The 18,098-nt window shown below is 40.3% G+C and overlaps 1 protein-coding gene across 2 annotated transcripts in view; it reads right to left on the bottom strand.

Moving 5' to 3' along the window:
- The window catches only part of LOC122999900 (heparan sulfate glucosamine 3-O-sulfotransferase 5), a 127,677-nt gene extending 109,909 nt beyond the window's left edge, over positions 1 to 17,768 (bottom strand). Inside the window, exon 1 of one of the 2 annotated variants that reach the window (XM_044377261.1) lies at positions 17,560 to 17,768. The gene's annotated coding sequence lies outside the window, so the exon portion shown is untranslated. Of the gene's footprint in view, positions 1 to 7,100; positions 7,246 to 17,559 lie in introns of those variants that run through there. The other variant, XM_044377260.1, reaches the window with a different exon arrangement.
- Between the last annotated feature and the right edge of the window lie 330 nt (positions 17,769 to 18,098).

The raw sequence follows: 18,098 nt of genomic DNA, 5'->3' as shown, positions 1-18,098 counted from the left end.
ACGGACAGTAGGCCAAAGTTGAACCAAGAAGCTGTTCTGTACTGTGATCGATATAAGTACCAAGGTGACCCAGGACACAGTGTGTAAAACTGAATACCAAGCATTTATGCGTCTGAGTGGCTCAGTTTGTTGGTCACTTTTGATTGTAATACTAAGTATGTAATTCATCTAATAATTATCTACAGAGGAATTAAGGATAGAAATTAATTACAGGCATGACTTGCTTCAGTACTACGTGCTGCCACGTTTGGTACATCATGTTCCACACCAGCAGGCCCTGTCACTTGCCTCTCAAGAGTTATTGGCATCTAACAATATTAGAGAGAAATACGACTCGGGAAATTGGTAGTGGGGCAACAGAGCGTGACAATCAAGATCCATTTCCCTTTACCGTGGCCTTGTATACCAAGTAGCCACACCGCTGCCTGGCGAGCCCAATCATGACCTCATGAAAAATGACAACATGAGCCTTGTGTGGTCCATCGCTCCGTCCTTCTAACATTGAGACTTGCCAGATTTATACTTTTCCATTTTGAATAATAGAGTTCAAAGAAGCATAAAACTGATTCATAAGAGAGATGATGTTTGGAGGAAAGCTTCAGGTTCATAGGCAGAGTTTGACCTTTGTTTTAAATTAGTTTTACGTGTCTACAAATTGTTTTCAGGCAAAGAGTTAAGAGATGAGAACACAAGTCAACATTGTACTGTAAAGAGGTTTTTGCTTTTACATGTGTTAACAAGTGTTTTTGTGTTTGTCTTGTTGTTCTACGCTCCAGACATAGACATGAAAGTGATAGAGACTTTGCAGTTAGGGCTCCTAGACTTTGGAGTCACTTAAAAAAAATTGCTTTTTGGTGAACTAATTTATTATTTCATGGCATTTCATTTAGTTTTAATCTCTTTGTGTATTTATAATTCTGTTATAGAGTTATGTTTTTATTGTAAAGTGCTTTGTAACTGTGTTTTGAAGTCCTATACGAATAAAGGTTATTATTATTATTATTATTATTCCAGGACGTTGGATTAAATTAAAGGGAAATTCTGTTTTTTTTTTAACCTGTGTCTAATATTTTTTTAATCTATTTTCACTACTGTTCATAACATTTTCTCACCACCTATGTTGTAGGAATTTGAGAAACATGAACTATAAGAATGACAGGACAAACTTAACAAACAACAACAACTTCACAGATATTACTTCTAGCAAGAATCTATTTAGTGGGACTCATAAAAGTAGCCAGTCAATGAACACTATATACTGCATATACTGTATGTGTTGACAGTCATGCTGCACTAACAAATAGCAGTTTCTCTTTGCACTATAACCATAGAGACAACATACCTGGATAACAATAGAAGAAACTAATCAAAGTCTAAATTGGATGATTGTGAGGAAAGATCTGGAGTTATGAGGCGCACCATATTAAAGATTTTTTCGAAACAGATTCATGGACATGTATATTTGATGGACATCAGATTCTACTAACAACAATATTATGGAAAAAATTCGAATGCTGTTTGCATTTCTTCCTTGTTTAAATAATGGGGAAATAAAAAATAGAATATAACCAGGTGGACACATCAGGAATTCCTCTTTAATGACTAAAGTTACACACGTCCAAATCCTGAATATGAAATGAGATACTTCAGACTGCAAGCATACATACAAAACGACAGATACACTGCGGGCTATTTACATAGCTGCAGTGATATGTGGTTCTCATACACATACACACACACACACGCACACACTCACACAAAACCCAGAACAGATCTCTCAGCAGTTGGTTGTGCAGCTAAACCCATTTCTGCGGCAGTGTTTCACATTAGCATAACAGTCACTTTCCGAGCAGCACTGCATCTGCTCAACATTTCTTTCAAGTTTAGTCCAGTTAACCCATTTCCATAATTCATGAGTTTATTTGCATGTTAATTATCAAATAGACTGAGATATGTCAGGCTTTAATTGCTAATGGGGCTGAAAGGTCAGTTCAGTCAAGAGCTTATGACAGTGTATGACAGCCAACGAGCAAACACAGCAATAAAATAATGTAGGATGTGAGAAAATGATTCTCGGTTTCAGCTTCTGTCATCAGGAGAAACCTATTAACAGGAGTGAGCAGAGAGGTGCTTCATTATAAGGTAAAATGATCCTCATTTTGTTTGTTTTTGAATGACACACACGAAAAATTAATTAGAAGTGGGAATCATCTGTTTGTTGAATTATTAGCCATTATTCATGTAGCTGTCTCCCACAGAAGATAATTCACAAAGTCAGTTAATGCACTGAAAACATGAAGAAAAGATTCTACACAAGATGTCTGAAAAAGAAGACAGACGGCTGTACATGACTGTGCTTTGCAATTATAAAAATATAGTGGTGACAACCTTAAAACCCATGTAGAATACGGAAGATTTCTGTGAATATCACTGAAGTACAACCTTAAAATTTCAGCCTGCAATCTGTCTCCTGGCTACATCTGTAAATGCTTTATATAACAGTTCTGATGTGGCAGAGAAAAACATTTAAAAGGTACATTCCAGCAATTTAGTTTTGCACTTCTGTAACATTAGTGGACCCAAAAGAGACAGATTAAAAAGAAAATTATCAAAATTGAAGCAGTGGAGGCTGAGATATCATTAATTTTAGTTCCTTGTAAAGGAGCAAGCTCAAAAAACATTGAATCCTACACTTCCCATGATGCAAATTGCTAGTTTGTTTGAGTAGACAAGCAGGAGTCTTAAACTACCTGCATGGGAGCAAGATCTGACCTTTTAGACATCCTGAGATATTTGACATATCCTGACTTGTAGTCCCTCAAAACACTGCTTCCTTCAGTCTCCATAATGCAACCAAAAGCATCTCTTGTTAGACCCTGATGACATCAGTGTTATATTCTCAGATTTAAGGAATATCCTTCAGAGCCACAGAAGGCATTATACAGCTGTTTTCACAAACTGAGTAGCACTCACTATGACTGGCATTTATGTGTACTATTGACAGCTTCCTTTTCACAGTTTATGCAATATAAAGATATGCATTAGGCTTCAGATTTTTTGTTATTATCTAGAAGATCCAAATTGCAGCCAACAGGGAGCTTCATGGAATATTTTAACTTAGACGTAGTCACCATGACGTCATCCATATGGTTTGTGGATTGCCGTTTTTAAGCCTTGAGTTTAGCGATTTGACTGTCGTCATCGTGGATTTGACCATCACCATCTTCGATTGATCTTTGATCACCACATTTGGACAAGAGGGTGGAGCTGACCATAGCGCTAGCTGCTGGCTTGGTTAGCACTGTGCATTTACAGGCTATGGTTAACTGTGATAATGCTAATGCTAATTTTTGCTAGCGAAAAACTGAACATCCGACTCCTGAGAGGGTCTTTTATCATAATCAAATGTAGAACAAGACTTTTTAGGCGACCAAAATGTTACAATTAACTTTCATAAAAAACTCATTAGGAAAGTGTTTACTGAGGTAATATATCAAGTGAGAAGTAGACTTCTATACAATTGGACTTCTTTTTGCAACCAGTGGAGTCGCCCCCTGCTGGACATTAGAAAGAATGTAGGTTTAAGGCACTTCCGCATTGGCTTCACTTTTCAGAATGGGAGCTACCCTCTGGAAAGAAACAAGAGAGAGCAGAAGAGATGAAGTCCATAATGACAGGGTACTGCTGTTTGGGAAGCCGTTTGTGTTTCACTTTAAAGTTTCAACATCTTTTCCTGTCAGTGGAGAAATGGTTATACCTGTCACAGCCTGGCTCAAGGAGAGAGAAACATGAGTTGTAAGTTTTGGGGCACTAATAACAATGCAATGCTACTTCCACCTTTACTCCTGACAGACAAGAGTCATAATTCACACAGCAGTAGAAGGTTAACCTGACATGCCAGGTGGTTTGTTACACAGAATCCATTTGAAAAATCATCTTTGGAAACTGTCTGGAAAAGGCACTTTCAAAAAATACTTGGCAGGTGATTGGATGAACCATCTGTCTATCACGGGCTTACTTCTTGCTGTCATCACACCTAAACCCATGCCCATAGCTGCCAGTAGGTCCTCATAGGATGCTGATTGGTGTGAACCACTGTTGGTTTCGCCACAAGCGCATAACTTGAAGCCTGAGAGGATGGATTCTCGCATGATCTTGTGAATCCAGCTGCCTTGCAAGGTAAGCAAAAGGTCGGTTGTCAGGTTGAATAGGTTATATTAGGCATTTAAAGAAACAAAGGATGCAGTGGTTTTTGTGACAGAACAGTGCTAGATTTGCAAATTTTGAATGCAAAAAATGATTGATTCTGTTGACTGCAAGACAGAAGGCAGTATGTCCTTGAGATATGACTGTAAAAATGAAACAAGAGGAAACAAGAGATGGAGGAGTTTCACATCTCGCATTACATACAAATAAACCAATGAGCAGAAAAATTAGCAGAAAAATTTAAGAAAAATCCACAGATAAAGACAAAATAATGCCTCCAGGATTGTCACTTCTTCACCAAACTGTTCATCATATATTGCAGTGTTAGTGTTGCAGTGACAGTACAGTAGGATGTCCTTCTCCCACAGGCTGTAAAGTACAGAGAGGGCTCATCAAGGACACAGACGCTCCATTCGGCCTTGTTATGTCAGAGTCAGAAAATGGCTGTGATCCTCCCGATGGCTGGATGAGTGCTGGAATATCCACTTAAGGCTAAGCCAATCTCTTCCCTTTGCATATCGCTGAAACATCACTTAACATTTCACCTCAACACTTCAACTTCACAGTGTTATAAAAGTGACACATATTACCTACTAAAGGAAATGGGAGCATGAAATGGCCCATAAATTGTAACAAGCACTGCTCTCTCCGGAAACATGCTGATGAGTTCTCCAACTTGGGTCTAAATATTATGACTCGGCAAGGATCCGCGTGCCGCCGGCAATCAAGCAAAGTGCGGATCGTCGGATTCTCAAAACAGATAATGTCATATTGTCATTGGGCATCACATTGCTTTGATTGGCAGATTTAATCGCCAGAGAGCACTGCAAATCAAGGCAATGCTGTATGAAAAGTGGTTTATCTTCCTGAAAAGGGTCAGGGTTAAGGTTAGGGTATACATCTTCTTGGTGCAGCCCAAAAATGTGCACCACTTTTGTGTTCATTTTGATTTGGTTAATCAAACAGATGTTTTAGACATCTCCAGGGTATAATGTATCTTTATGATATGCATTTATGTCAAACATTGAAAGTTTGAAAATCCACAACAGTTTAAATTTATAATCCTTATGAAGTCCTTTTATAAGTCCTCCTCCACTCAAAAATGTGTTTTTCTTCTTGTTCCTACAGTTGAATGCTTGAGCTTCACTGTGCAGAATGATGTAGCCTATGTACAGTTTGACACTAAAAGGCTGTTTTCACATTCATGTGCTGAAGAAGTAAAGTTTCTCTTTGTTCATTGAAAATCTGATTTTAAGGGGCGGGCCTACAAGTATGATTTGTGACATCACAACTAGTTTTGAAGCCAATCCTGGTCCAATTTTCAACTTACACAAGTGTGATGTGGAAACTTGAAGCCTCCAAGTGCACAAACACTGAGAACTGACTTTACAGTGAAGTAGAAGACATCTTGTATCCAGCAGGAAAACTTCTAAAATGAAATATATTTGCATATTTATAGATTCTGGAGCTTTTAATGAGAGAGAAACAGTAGATGTAATTTTAAGGATTTTAAATTGGTAATTATACTTTTTTTGTGATAAAACCATATCAAACACACATTGTTGTTCCAAGCAGAGTATTTTATATGTCTTAATACATGTCTGGAGGGGATCTTTCAGGATTACAACTTTACGGTGACAGAATGAGACGCTGCTGGGTGCACAGTGGGTTTCTTTTACCTGAGTGTGGTCTGGCAGGTCAATTGGTTTGCATATTTTGCACTGAGCTATTTCGTGGGCTCCAAGTTATGACGTGTGTCATAACTTCATAGTTACAGAGCTACACTTGTTTAAGTCAAATTTAATATTGTAACATATAAATGTTAGTCTACTGTTTAAGTTAGCTGCCTAATTGTTTTATATTGGAGATGTTTTGAGCTTTTCTGGAAAAATATAGTCCAAGTGTAACTTCAAGCAGCTAAATGTAGATTGCTGTAAGGCGTGACTCACTTATAAAACAGTGATAATGTGCGTAAAAGTACACAGGAAATGCATAATATCAACAGCTATGAATGTAATCTATATCTGGGCACTCAAGTCACCATACTGGACTAAAACAGACTAACACTCAATCTTGGTGTCATTTTGAGTACTTAATTTTGAAGTTGATATAAAAATGCAATCTGGTAGAATCTGAGTGCTCTGTGTCTTCACTGCTGCTGAATTTCAGAACCAAAATACAAAAACTGTTCACCACAGAGAATATAGAGCAATACACAGCTGGTAAGTCACACATCTACCCACAATCCACCTCTCTCTGCTTTTCCTTTCTACTGCATCACACTCCTCAAAGAGCAAGAGAATGAAAGAATGGATTTGCTAGACAATGAGAATCAATGATAACGATGGAACAGCAGAGGCTAATTGAGTCCAATCTAAAGCAAGCTGGATTAATTAAGGGGCAGGGGAGAGGACCTATAGATTCAGCTCTTAAAGATATTTCTAATTGGACAACAAGATTGCTAACGATTAGGATATAGTGTCCATTGTTTGTGTCCCTGTACAGAAATAAATTGAAACCGGAACAATGCATAGACACTTTAGAAAAGTTTTCAGGAAGATACTATATTTGGATACTTCTGAATTAGGTAAAACTCACGAATTAAGGAAAACTTTGAAAGATATTCTTTCCCACTGAAATCAGTCTGAGAGTTGGAAACCTTCAGGAAAACACAGAACGCCCTACACTTCCTTCTGTGTTTAATGGAGTTATTACTATAACAAAGGTTCAGGAACAAGACCACGCCCCTCTCTCTCACTAAATTCAATCACCTGCGCCTCACTAATTCAGTCACCGTGCATAACGTTACCTATATAAACTTGTCTAACCCCTTTCTCTCCCGTTCGTCTGAGTTTTTACGTGACCTACAACACGCTAGCATAGTAAACACTTACCTCTCGCCCGTGCTCCATGATCCACGTTCCTCAGCAACATACTGCCCATGCCTAGATCCAACAGTACCAACGAGAAATCTCCTTCACCACCACATCCACATCGAACCCTTCTCCTCCAGACGCCGCGCTTCTGATCAGCTGGGATCCAGACGCTCTAAAAGCATCCACGCAATGGCCCACTCGGACGCAGCTCTTTTCCATGCGATTAACATCTTCAACCGGATGTTTGCTCATCTCCAGCGAGCTCTCAAGGAGACGGTCGTCACACTCCTACGAAACGATGATAAGGACAAACTTTCCAACTCTGTGCAGACTCTACTTCCATCAACCCTCTCGCCAGCAGCTCAAATCCTCCCGCTCTTCCTGTTCATTTTCCGCCGCCGGGTCGACGCACACTGATGACGTCACAACGCAACCTACTGCAACGGAGCCCGGACTTCTTCAGTCCCGGCTGAAGGCCAAGCTGAACTCCAGATACAAATCCCGTTTCGCCAAACCGACAACAAAGCCAGGTTCTTTCTGCTCCTCTCTGCCTCCCCCTCCACCACCGTCCATGCTCCGGACGGCCGCTCACTTCCGGGTTCCCCGCCCAGCGCCACCCGTACGCCGCACGTCGATGATGTCATGACGCAGCCAACTGCTTCGGCCCTCTTGCAGGGCCAGGTCGTATCTTCCCCTGTACCTGCTCCCTCCCTGACAATCAAAATAAAACTTATTTTTATACCGTTCAAATGGCATGGTCTTTGTTAGTGAAATGGAATTATTATTATTATTATTATTATTATTATTATTATTGTTATTATTATTATTATCATTATTATTATTATTGTTCAGGAACAAGACCACGCCCCTCTCTCTCACTAAATTCAGTCACCTGTGCCTCACTAATTCAATCATCCGTGCATACCTATATAAGCGTGTCTTATCCCTCTCTCTCCCGTTCGTCTCAGTTCTCACGGCCCTCCCTCCCCAAACCCCATTTTTCCTCCTCTCTCCCCTCTCAATGGGCGTCACGGTGGCTCACAGTGGTTAGCACTTATGCCTCACAGCAAGAAGGTCCTGGGTTCAAACCCATTGTTCCAGGTCCTTTCTGTGTGGAATTTGCATGTTCTCCCCATGTTCGCGTGGGTTTCCGCCGGGTACTCCAGTTTCCTCCCACCATCAAAGACATGCTTGTTAGGGTTAACACTTCCGCATAAGTAATTCTTCTTGTCATATTCTAGGACCCACAGGGGGATGATGAAGCAGAAAGCTCATCGAGACATGTCCCCCACCCTGAGTCTCGACCCCTGGGTTCCTAGACGCTTCAGCCTCCTTGTGATTCCATTTGGTCCCCAGTCATCCCCATGCCATCGACCCCCTTCATCCTTCTCCTTGACCCTCTCCACAATCCAAATAAAACTACTTTTTATACCGTTCAAATGGTGTGGTCTTTGTTAGTGAAGTTGCTTTTAATTAGAGCAGAAACCAAATACCTCACTGTTATAGCAATCTTTCATTTGAATTTTTTTTTTTTTATTGATAATTGACATTTTCATGAAAATATATTGTTTTGTCAGCGTGTATCATCAGCTAATTTATATCCAGCCTGTACCTAATGAAAAGACTTAAATACAGACATCTGTAGGCAAGTGACACAACAAATATTAACAGCATGCTGGAGTATGTTTGAAGGGCGAACAGCACCAATAATTCATGACTGAGAGTGGGACTTTGAACGTGGGTGTGCAGGTAAACAGCTGGAGCAGAGAGCGAAACAATAACAAATAAGCCCCAATGTCTTTGGGACTTAAAACTCCATCTCAAAAGTTTCAGTGCTTGTGCACGGCACAGGCAGAAGTCTTGATTAGCAGGTACAAATGAATATCTATGGCTTTTGGATATGGCTGGTGTGAACACCTGGGACTGGATGTACAGCATGAAAACCATGCATACATCATTCCCACACATATACTGGTATTTCAACAAACACAATGTGAGGTGAGAATGTGTGCATCTCACACATACTTCAGTGTATACAGCCAGCAGAGTGTAATATGATACGGTGTATATAAGGTGAGAAATGCAATCTTACAGTTAACATTGTAGATTGTCAGTTTCACTCCGAATACAACAAACAGAACAAAGCTGTCACTTTTTGCAGTACAAAATGTAAATCAAAGGTGCATTTATCCACAGTTACTTACACACGTGTCAAGGATGTTTTCACCCTCTATTGTGAAGCACTTTGAAAAGTCTGCTTCAATAACAGCACTGTAAACTAAATCATTGATTATCCTTCTGATGTTTGGCACTGATAATTGAGATATCACCACTGATGGTGGTATGATGAAAAAAATGATCAGTATGCTATAAATAGCCAGTGATGAGTGTAATCATGGATTGTATATAAATATGGACGACATGTCTCCACTTCCTACCACTATGCAAAAGTGAAGCCAAAACATCTCCTTTCTGAGAGCTGCCGTCTTGCTTGTGTGATATCTTTTGGAGCCAGAGTCTGTGCAGTAGAGTCGGGCAGCAGGATGACATGATGATGAAAAATGAGCACTTGAACAAACACCTGCTTGATAAGAACTACTTAAAATGACAGACGATTTTTGGGAAAAATTTATTTGATGTGTACTTTGATTTTTTTTTAGTTTGGCTCATGTCCCATGCATTAACATGGAGGGGGCGGGACTTATTACCTATACTGCAACCAGCCACCAGGGGGTGATTGAGATGTTTTGGCTCCACTTTTGGGGGGCTGTCCTGTCGTCCATCTTTATATACACTCAGCAGGTGCAATATTCAGGTGTAATGACAGCTGTGCTGGTGGTGCTGTTCTTCACTCACTTCATTCTTTACTCATTGTGGCACAATCAGTAAAATTGCACTTCTTCTTTTCATTGACAAGTCTAATGAGTGGTTGAGCAGGCAGGAAATATTGATATGCAAACAGATGGTTATGTATACAAGTTATCAGCTTTTTTATAAATACACATGTGCAGGATGAAAGCAACACTGTAGGATTATATATGCTTTTGCTGTTGCAGTCCAACAAAAACTGAAACTAACATAAAGCAGCCTCCAGAAGTCTATATAAGTTGATTTCCATAACCGAACATTTGACTATTCATTAAATTCAGACACTTAAGTCCTGTGAGGAAAAGCTCTGCTGTCTGTTCTCTCACTGAGCTGTCAGTCCCATAACACAGACACACATACCCCCCAGAAAGTCAGGAATCAGTGTCCTCTATCACTAGACTGTTAATATGAGTGAGCCATACTGATCTGCTGCATATATATATGGATTTACAGTAACCAGTTTACCACAGTGCATGTAAACACATCCACTGATTACTTGCGTAAACCTGGTTGCTTAAGTGTATAATTGAGATTTATAAAACAGATCCATGCATACACATGGCTTTAAAGATCTGATGAAAAGAATGTGCATGTTTCTGTCTGTAGTTTTAGTTGTAAATCTACAGAGTTTTATGCATCTGGCCACGGGGCAGATACATAAAATGATGCCTGCATAATGATGCCTGTGCATCCATGCATATACCATTTTGCAAGAGGTCAGAGCACTGTATCTTACTCATATGGTACTTCAGACCAGGCTCACACACAATGTGTATGTATTCATCTTTTGTCCTTTGTTCAGTCTGGCTCTGATCCTGATATACTGTCCCCACTGTTCACGGGTTTAATTGAACCTTGTGGACATTTTGAATATGCACACAACATTCTGAAGGAGCGCAGGATACCATCATGTGCACATGAACATGTAGTTACGAGCAGCTTTGTGGTACCAACAGTGGTTTGTTTAGACTAAGAAGAGGCATAACTGCATGGGCAATAATATCTAGCACCAGACAGACAAAGAACCCCATGTAGTCAACTTCATCAACAGGAAATCCAAGGAAAGTGAGCACTGATTGTGGAAGGTGCAGTGCAGAAACACAACAGCAAATGCTTCAGAATGATAACTTTTCCTTTTTTCTGCCATTATTCAGGTACAGTCACTGCATTATTACTATTGTTCAGGTCTGATGTAAAGATGAAATATTGCGCAGCTGTTTAAAATGTCAGTGTTAAACAAAGAGGTGACTCTGATGGCAGGATATAAAGCCCAGGGGTCAGTGGCTCACCGCAGAGACAGCCGCTCTGTCTGCTCGGCTGCTGTGTAAACTCCAGTGGCTGCAGGAAGAGATGGATCCACACGGACGCAGTCTCTGAGGAAGCCCTCATTGCCATGGAGCTCAGCCTCTGTGAGACACCTGATCTGAATCCAATCACGGCAGCCGTCTGTGTGTGCACTCTGCGAACACCAGCCGCCCAGGAGACTAGCTTCTGCTGGCCTCTCTGTCGACATGAATCTAATGCAGATCCATCTCGGCTCTCTGCTGCCAGCCTCCTCCCACTGCTGAATGACACACTGGTGCTTTACAGCAGCAGTTATCATGAGGTCCATGCATATGGCTTGAGTTGTTTCAATCCCAAATTCCTTCCTCCTAAGTGAGGGAAGGACTTTCTTCTGTTCCTTTTCTTTCCTTACAATATAAGGTCAGTATAAGGTCAGAGGTGGATGCAAACATGCAAATTCACTCTAGAATGTTTCAACTTCAACTAAAAAATTCATGCTTATCCCAAAACCGTAGCACTACCCTCATGAACTTACAGAGACAAGAGATGTAGGAGCAAGCTGTGAAGGACAATAACAGAAAGAAGTAAAGCTGTGTTAGAGCTCACACATAAACAGGCATAGTCGACACACACTCTCCAGCAATGAACATACAGTGCCAACACAGTAAGTTTTATACCCTAAGGATGTTAAGGTTGTGGATGTAATCTGGGGTTTTATGGAATAATCATCCATTATTGATGTGCGTGTCTGGCAATAGAGTTGTGTGGATCAGAGAAAAAAATAAAAAGCATCTTCTGCTTGCTGTTAGAAGCGCATGTGACCAAATTTTAAGTTCTGTGATTGGCTGTTTCTTTCTGAAATGTAGCTTGGGAGTCGTAGTTAACTTGTACCCCAAAATTTTTTATGTACTCAATCTTGTACCTTCGACTTTTTACTAAAGAACCAGATATTCTCTAAAGTAGTTGTTCATATTTTTCATGTTGATCCGAGCCATAGAAGCGCTCAAACTGGGAGTAACGTAACAAAAAGTGGGAAAGTGGGAAAACTGAATGGGATTTTTACATCCTCCCACCATCAAAAATATGTAGGTTAGGTTCATTCTCCTGGCACTGGCATAGAAGTGGAGTTGGTCTCCGGGCGCTGCACAGTGGCTGCCCACTGCTCCTAATACTTAGGATGGGTTACATGCAAAGATCGAATTTCACTGTACAACTGTATATGTGGCAAATGAAGAATCTTTAATATATAGCCAGCTACATCTGTACAGTTGGTCTACATAGGATGTTTATGATGAATAATTATGGATAGCAAAAATAGTCCAGTGATCACATGTGCCAGCTGTGGACTTGCACATGGACAGTGGTCGTGCACATGCACTGTCCATGTGCAAGTCCACAGCTGGCACACGTGATCACTGGACTATTTGTACCATATTGGGGATCTGCAGACGTGTTTTGCACATAAGAAAAGAAACTGGCAACCTCACTACAGCAAGAGGAGGGAAGAAGAAGAGAGCTCCTTTGTTTGTTGTATTTGGCAGAACAACAAGGAAAAGTCTAAAAAGAAACTGGTGTGTGTGACTGCTTAATGAGAATTTTCAATTCTGTATAATATACACACAGTATATCACTTAATCACTGAAACCATCATTTCATGTGCAGAATTAAACTGAAGTTGCTAAATAAACTACTTTACAAACAAAAGACATGAGCCATGTCAAGACATTTGTTTATTTGTAAGATGATTTTTTTTTTCCTCTCGGGGTCTTTGGTCATTTTTCTCTGCTGATGTTTATTTATTAGTATGCTATCTTCAGGTCTGTGTATGGCATGTGAAACATTTGTGCAGAGTGATGGCGGCTCTTTTTAATCTTGCTGTGCGATGTGTCGTCACTTTGAATGCGCCGTTATTGCCTCTATTAAGGAGATGAATGGAAAAGGGAAATGGGCCGGAGGGAAAGTTATTGGGCCTCAGTTGTTCATATCTCTGTCAGAGGCCAGATGAGATGCACCAAATAAAAAACCGAGCCCGATATTTCTCTTTGATCTGTGAAGGCCTCGGGTGCACTCGCATTCCCGCAATTGAGAGATTAATATGTCTGTCGTCATTATCATTAACTGTGTTAGAGGGATTGTAATGGCTGGCTCTGGACTGGTTAATCACTTTCTGCACATTATGTAGATTTTTTTTTTTTAATCCCAAGATGGAGATAAAACAAACAGAGTCTGAATCCATGCGAACAGCAGAGAATTATAAACAGAAACGGCTAACTTTGCAAAGATGACAATAAATAAAATATCTCTTTATAGCCGCAGGTAAAAAATGAAGTTCAGCTAAGAGGCGATGAGGCTCATCGGACCACACACACACAGACTCGAGCTTCTTACCTCAGATCATCAACACTTTGCACGGAGCCATTTTTCAACCCCAACGTCATATAGATTTATTTTACGCTGCAAATATGAAGAAACCTGATCATTATATGGTACTGTGTCTGTTTCTGTGCGCACACTACAATATCAGAGCGGCTCAGGATGATTTATGCACAGCCCGGCTTCCTTCCTGCTCAGAGAGATCAGAGAAAAAAAAAAAATAAAAAGCATCTTTCTGAATTCAGTTTTGGCAGACCGAGTGATGGATTGCTCTTCTATTTGAATGCAAGGTGGCACACATTAACATTTGTACTGTTTCTAAAAACATGCAGCGTTATTTCCATAAATGCAATCATACCACAAACCACAGACGCCCGCTTGGTGTCCAGGTTGCTGCAGTCAGCATGTCTGCCGGTCTCGCACCGAAGTCGTTTCACCACGTCACATTCTGGTGCTTTTCACACTCCGTCTTTAGGAAAGTCTGTGATATTTGGGGATGGTTTCACATTTGCAGACACAGTGGCTGTCATTGTATTCTTAGTGGACAAAGCCAGCAGTGTCAATGTGGATCCTCATTCTGCTGCAAGTTGGCACAAGAGCAGTAATGTATGTTGAGTCCAGTCAGAAATAAGGACCAAGGTTTAAGTATGTGAATTATATTTCCAGGATATTTTAACAAATGTAATAAAAGGTAGAGAGAAACACAGTTTTAATAAACCAATATGTAACAGAGTGGGTGAGACTAGCAGTGGGCGATATGGCAAAAATATCATATCACAATTTTTTTCAGGCAGGATCATAATCCATGATCTTATCTTATCTTATTCTTTTTCATGTTGGTTTTTAGACTATTTTGCAAGTTACTGAACAGTACTCAAGATTCAAAAAACTTTATTGTCTATCACATAATGATAGGGTTCACTAACAACATAAAAACACAAACAATAACAATTCCATAAATACATAAGAGCAGGTGTGCAAAGCTGCATTAAAAAGTAGTGACAGTCCATTTGGCCTTGTTTAAAATGGATATTGCAGTGTGAAACCAAACTAACAGTACAACCAAACTCATTTCACAGCTGAAAAGCAAACAGTTGATGTTGTGTAGCAGTGTTAGTGTATCATTTCAGATAACTAACATGATGTGCATTGTTAAAGGAAAGGCACTGACACAGTATACCAGAGCTGACATCACGCAAGCTTCCACCATATCAATAGTTAGCGCCAGTTAGCAGATGAGCTAAATGGTGGCGTTTACCTGCAGCCCAGCTGTCAGTTTAACATGATGTGCAGCAGGTGAGCCTCCTAGCAGGACATTCAAACTGCTGTAGATTTGACAAACATGCTACCAAGCATCAAATCTGTGAGCTAATCTGTGACGGTGCACAGCATTTACCGTTAAAAACAAACAGTTTGGGCTCCTGATGTGAACCATGCCGATAGTTTGTTGTGTGTATGTGCACTGTAGCACGATACTAACAATCTCTCGGTAAAGGCAGATCGTGGAGACATTTTATTCATTGATGATCTAATATCGTCATATCACACACTCCTAGGTGAGACCACACCATTTGTCCCCATTACACTTTAATGTATTTCTTAACACGCTTGTCATTTGCTTAGCCAGTATAACATCTATTTGTAGCATTATTTTCGCATGCGTTCCTGGATTTAGTTTATGTTTAGCTTTGTTTTCTTACATTTACATTCATATCTGCATTTTTGGTTTAACCAAGACAGACAACTATTTAAGTTCAGTTATTGTTTACTGATTTAAGTCCTGAGTTTCTTGAGTTATGTATTAACTTGTTGTGGAGAGACACTTCTTTTTCTTCTTCTTTGATGCTTAACAACATCAAGTTGGCAGTTGGCATCCATATTGTTCCATTACTGCCATCTTCTGGAGTTAATTAACTCCTACAGTGTCCTGATTGTTCCAATGTTCCTATCAGTGCTGTTCTCTGAAAGTAGCTGATCCAGCATCTTCTGCTCTGTCCACTAGCACCATACTCCAGTATGTTCTTTAATTCTGTTCCTGTTATCCCTAACCCTTTCCATTTCCTTCATCATGCTCTTGCAGTGTTGTCATAAGTTGGTCCAAGTATGTGTGTGTGTGTGTGTGTGTGATTTTGTACTCACTTTTGTGTTATGGTGAGGACTATGCTGTAGATGATGTAAACAATGTTAACTGATACAACAGACATTGTCGTATATTAGTTGTTGGCGTAAGGGAAGAGACACCCCTGTGACAAATATGGCTCTGCCTAGACAGATTGGAGGGCCTATGTAAGGGGAAGAGAAAAATGGATGTCTATGTAGCTGTGTGCATGTGATTATGGAAATTTTGTTGAGTTTTCCTGTGTTAAACCAGTCTAAGCCTTGTTTGTACACTAGTATATAGTATGGCATTTGGAGGCAGCACAACATGAGAGTCTGCAGCCATGCTAGCAGCTCTGTGAGGCTGAGGTCACTAATTGAATGCGTTATTGAATTTTCTCCTTGAACACCTTTGCACTGATACAAATGAGATTCCTCTAATCTAACAATTACCTTTTCTGTATGGGCCCATTAATATACCATTTATATTTAGAGAAATATGTCCTGCTTTGGCTTATTAAAACCTCTATTACCTGCCTCTATTACCTGCTTGACTGTGTGCTACAGAGGGCTGAGCAGTCGTCTGTACCCGGTCTGCTCCCTGCTTTCTGCTGCTAATCTGCTCTGAAGCAGCTACAGAAGGGGATTAGTTGTAGTAAACAGGGGAAAAGAGAGAAAATGGGGGAAGAGAGAGGAGAGAGCTACTAATATTCAGCCATGTGAGTTGCCTTTAGTGCAGAGTCTGCTTTTTGAGGCCTACTGACATTATCAAATGGATTGACATTTCAAATATTTGCAGTGCTCAGCGGGTCCAAATGTGGTATAAGTGAAGCATGGGCCTCCTCCTCACCACCCAGCAAGCCATGCATGGCCATTTCATCACAAGCACAGAAATGAGATCCAACAGCCTCTGCGTTCCAGACCTTTACAGTGCAGACAATGCAATCTGAAGAGCAGGTACTTTCCTCTAAACAGGCCATTGCCCTGCACCGACTGCAATAGCTTTAAGTGCAAGAGGTGCATTTTGAAGCATGGTGCTGAATGATTAATTTAGGTCAGAGTGGAAAAACGGAGTGTACGCTATCTCCTTTTAGCTACAGCAGATATTCCTCATGTAGCTGAACATCTGCGCTCCGTTTGAGATGACAATGTAGCACTAATCCACACTACCTTGGAATGAGACTGCTAATGACAGCAGAGCCTGTGGTGTGTTTCTCATCTTAAAGCTGGTGCAAAAAAAAAAAAAATGCTGTCAGAACCACCTTAGAAAATACAACTGCTATGAAACTAATCTTGCCAAAACAGATTAAGCACCATGAGTTAATATGTCCCGGTTCACCCGCATGAAAAGACTTCTTGGCATGGCAAAGATATTAAAAGAATGCTAGAAATCCAGATAAGAGCAAGACAGCTGACTTGACTTGCTTGCGTAACACTCAAACGGAACACAAGAACGCCGCTGATTGAGGCGTCTATGATGAAACTGCTCTTGTTCTAAAGTTAACTCAATGCCGCGTCTGTTGTCAGATAATATGAGAATGAAGCGGAGCTCGTGGCTGCGGCTGCTGTCACTCTGATGAGTTTTACATGCTGTTTTCATTCTGTGACTTCACTTTTTAATTTGTGCCTCAGGCTTCAGTATGAGAACATTTAACAGACCATGCAGTGATGGTTTTTCATTTTATATGGGCTCTGTTCCTTTTTTTTTTTTTTACAACGTGGCTGTATTGTCCATATGGCATGGACTAGACATAAACTTTGGCCAGCCTCTTCAGTATGTTGTGCCTCTTCCTCTTACAAATGTTTGCAGCTACAACCTCTCATAGTCTTGTTACACAGCTAACGTTAGGCCTACCTTCCTGGTGGAGACAGTAGCAGTCTGGATGGTAGGCCTCATCTGCTCAGCCAGCTCTTCTCTTGATGTCGGTGTTTTTAATCAGTCAGGTTTTATTTAGTGGTAAAAAGAGTGGATGTGAATGTTACCAAATTTTAATTCATTCTAAAACAAACAAACAAACAAAAAGCAAGCAGTTCACGCTCTTGGTAATGTCTCAGCATGGCACTACTCAAAATCTCCCCTCTTGGCATCTCCCAGGTGTGTTGATTAAGTGTCTAATTACAAATCAGACCTGTCCTTGTGTTCTCTGTGTGATTTCAGTACTGACCTTCCAAATCATCCTACACACTCCTTAATCTACCAAACTAACTTCTATCAATCTGGTGTGACCACTAGCTTTTTTTAAAAGATAAGATTTTATTTAGATTTTTCAAATATACATAAATATTATACAAAACACACAAAACATTTAGATGCTCATACATACTTCATAGATCTGTATATACATACACGCAATCATATATTATAGCGGACAAACCCAGAATACAATGTGGATA

Source organism: Thunnus albacares, chromosome 16 (genome assembly GCF_914725855.1).
Source record: "Thunnus albacares chromosome 16, fThuAlb1.1, whole genome shotgun sequence".
Classification (NCBI taxonomy): Eukaryota; Metazoa; Chordata; class Actinopteri; order Scombriformes; family Scombridae; genus Thunnus; species Thunnus albacares.
The sequence above is the reverse complement of the archived record's forward strand: the minus strand, read 5'-3'. Positions and strand labels throughout refer to the sequence as shown.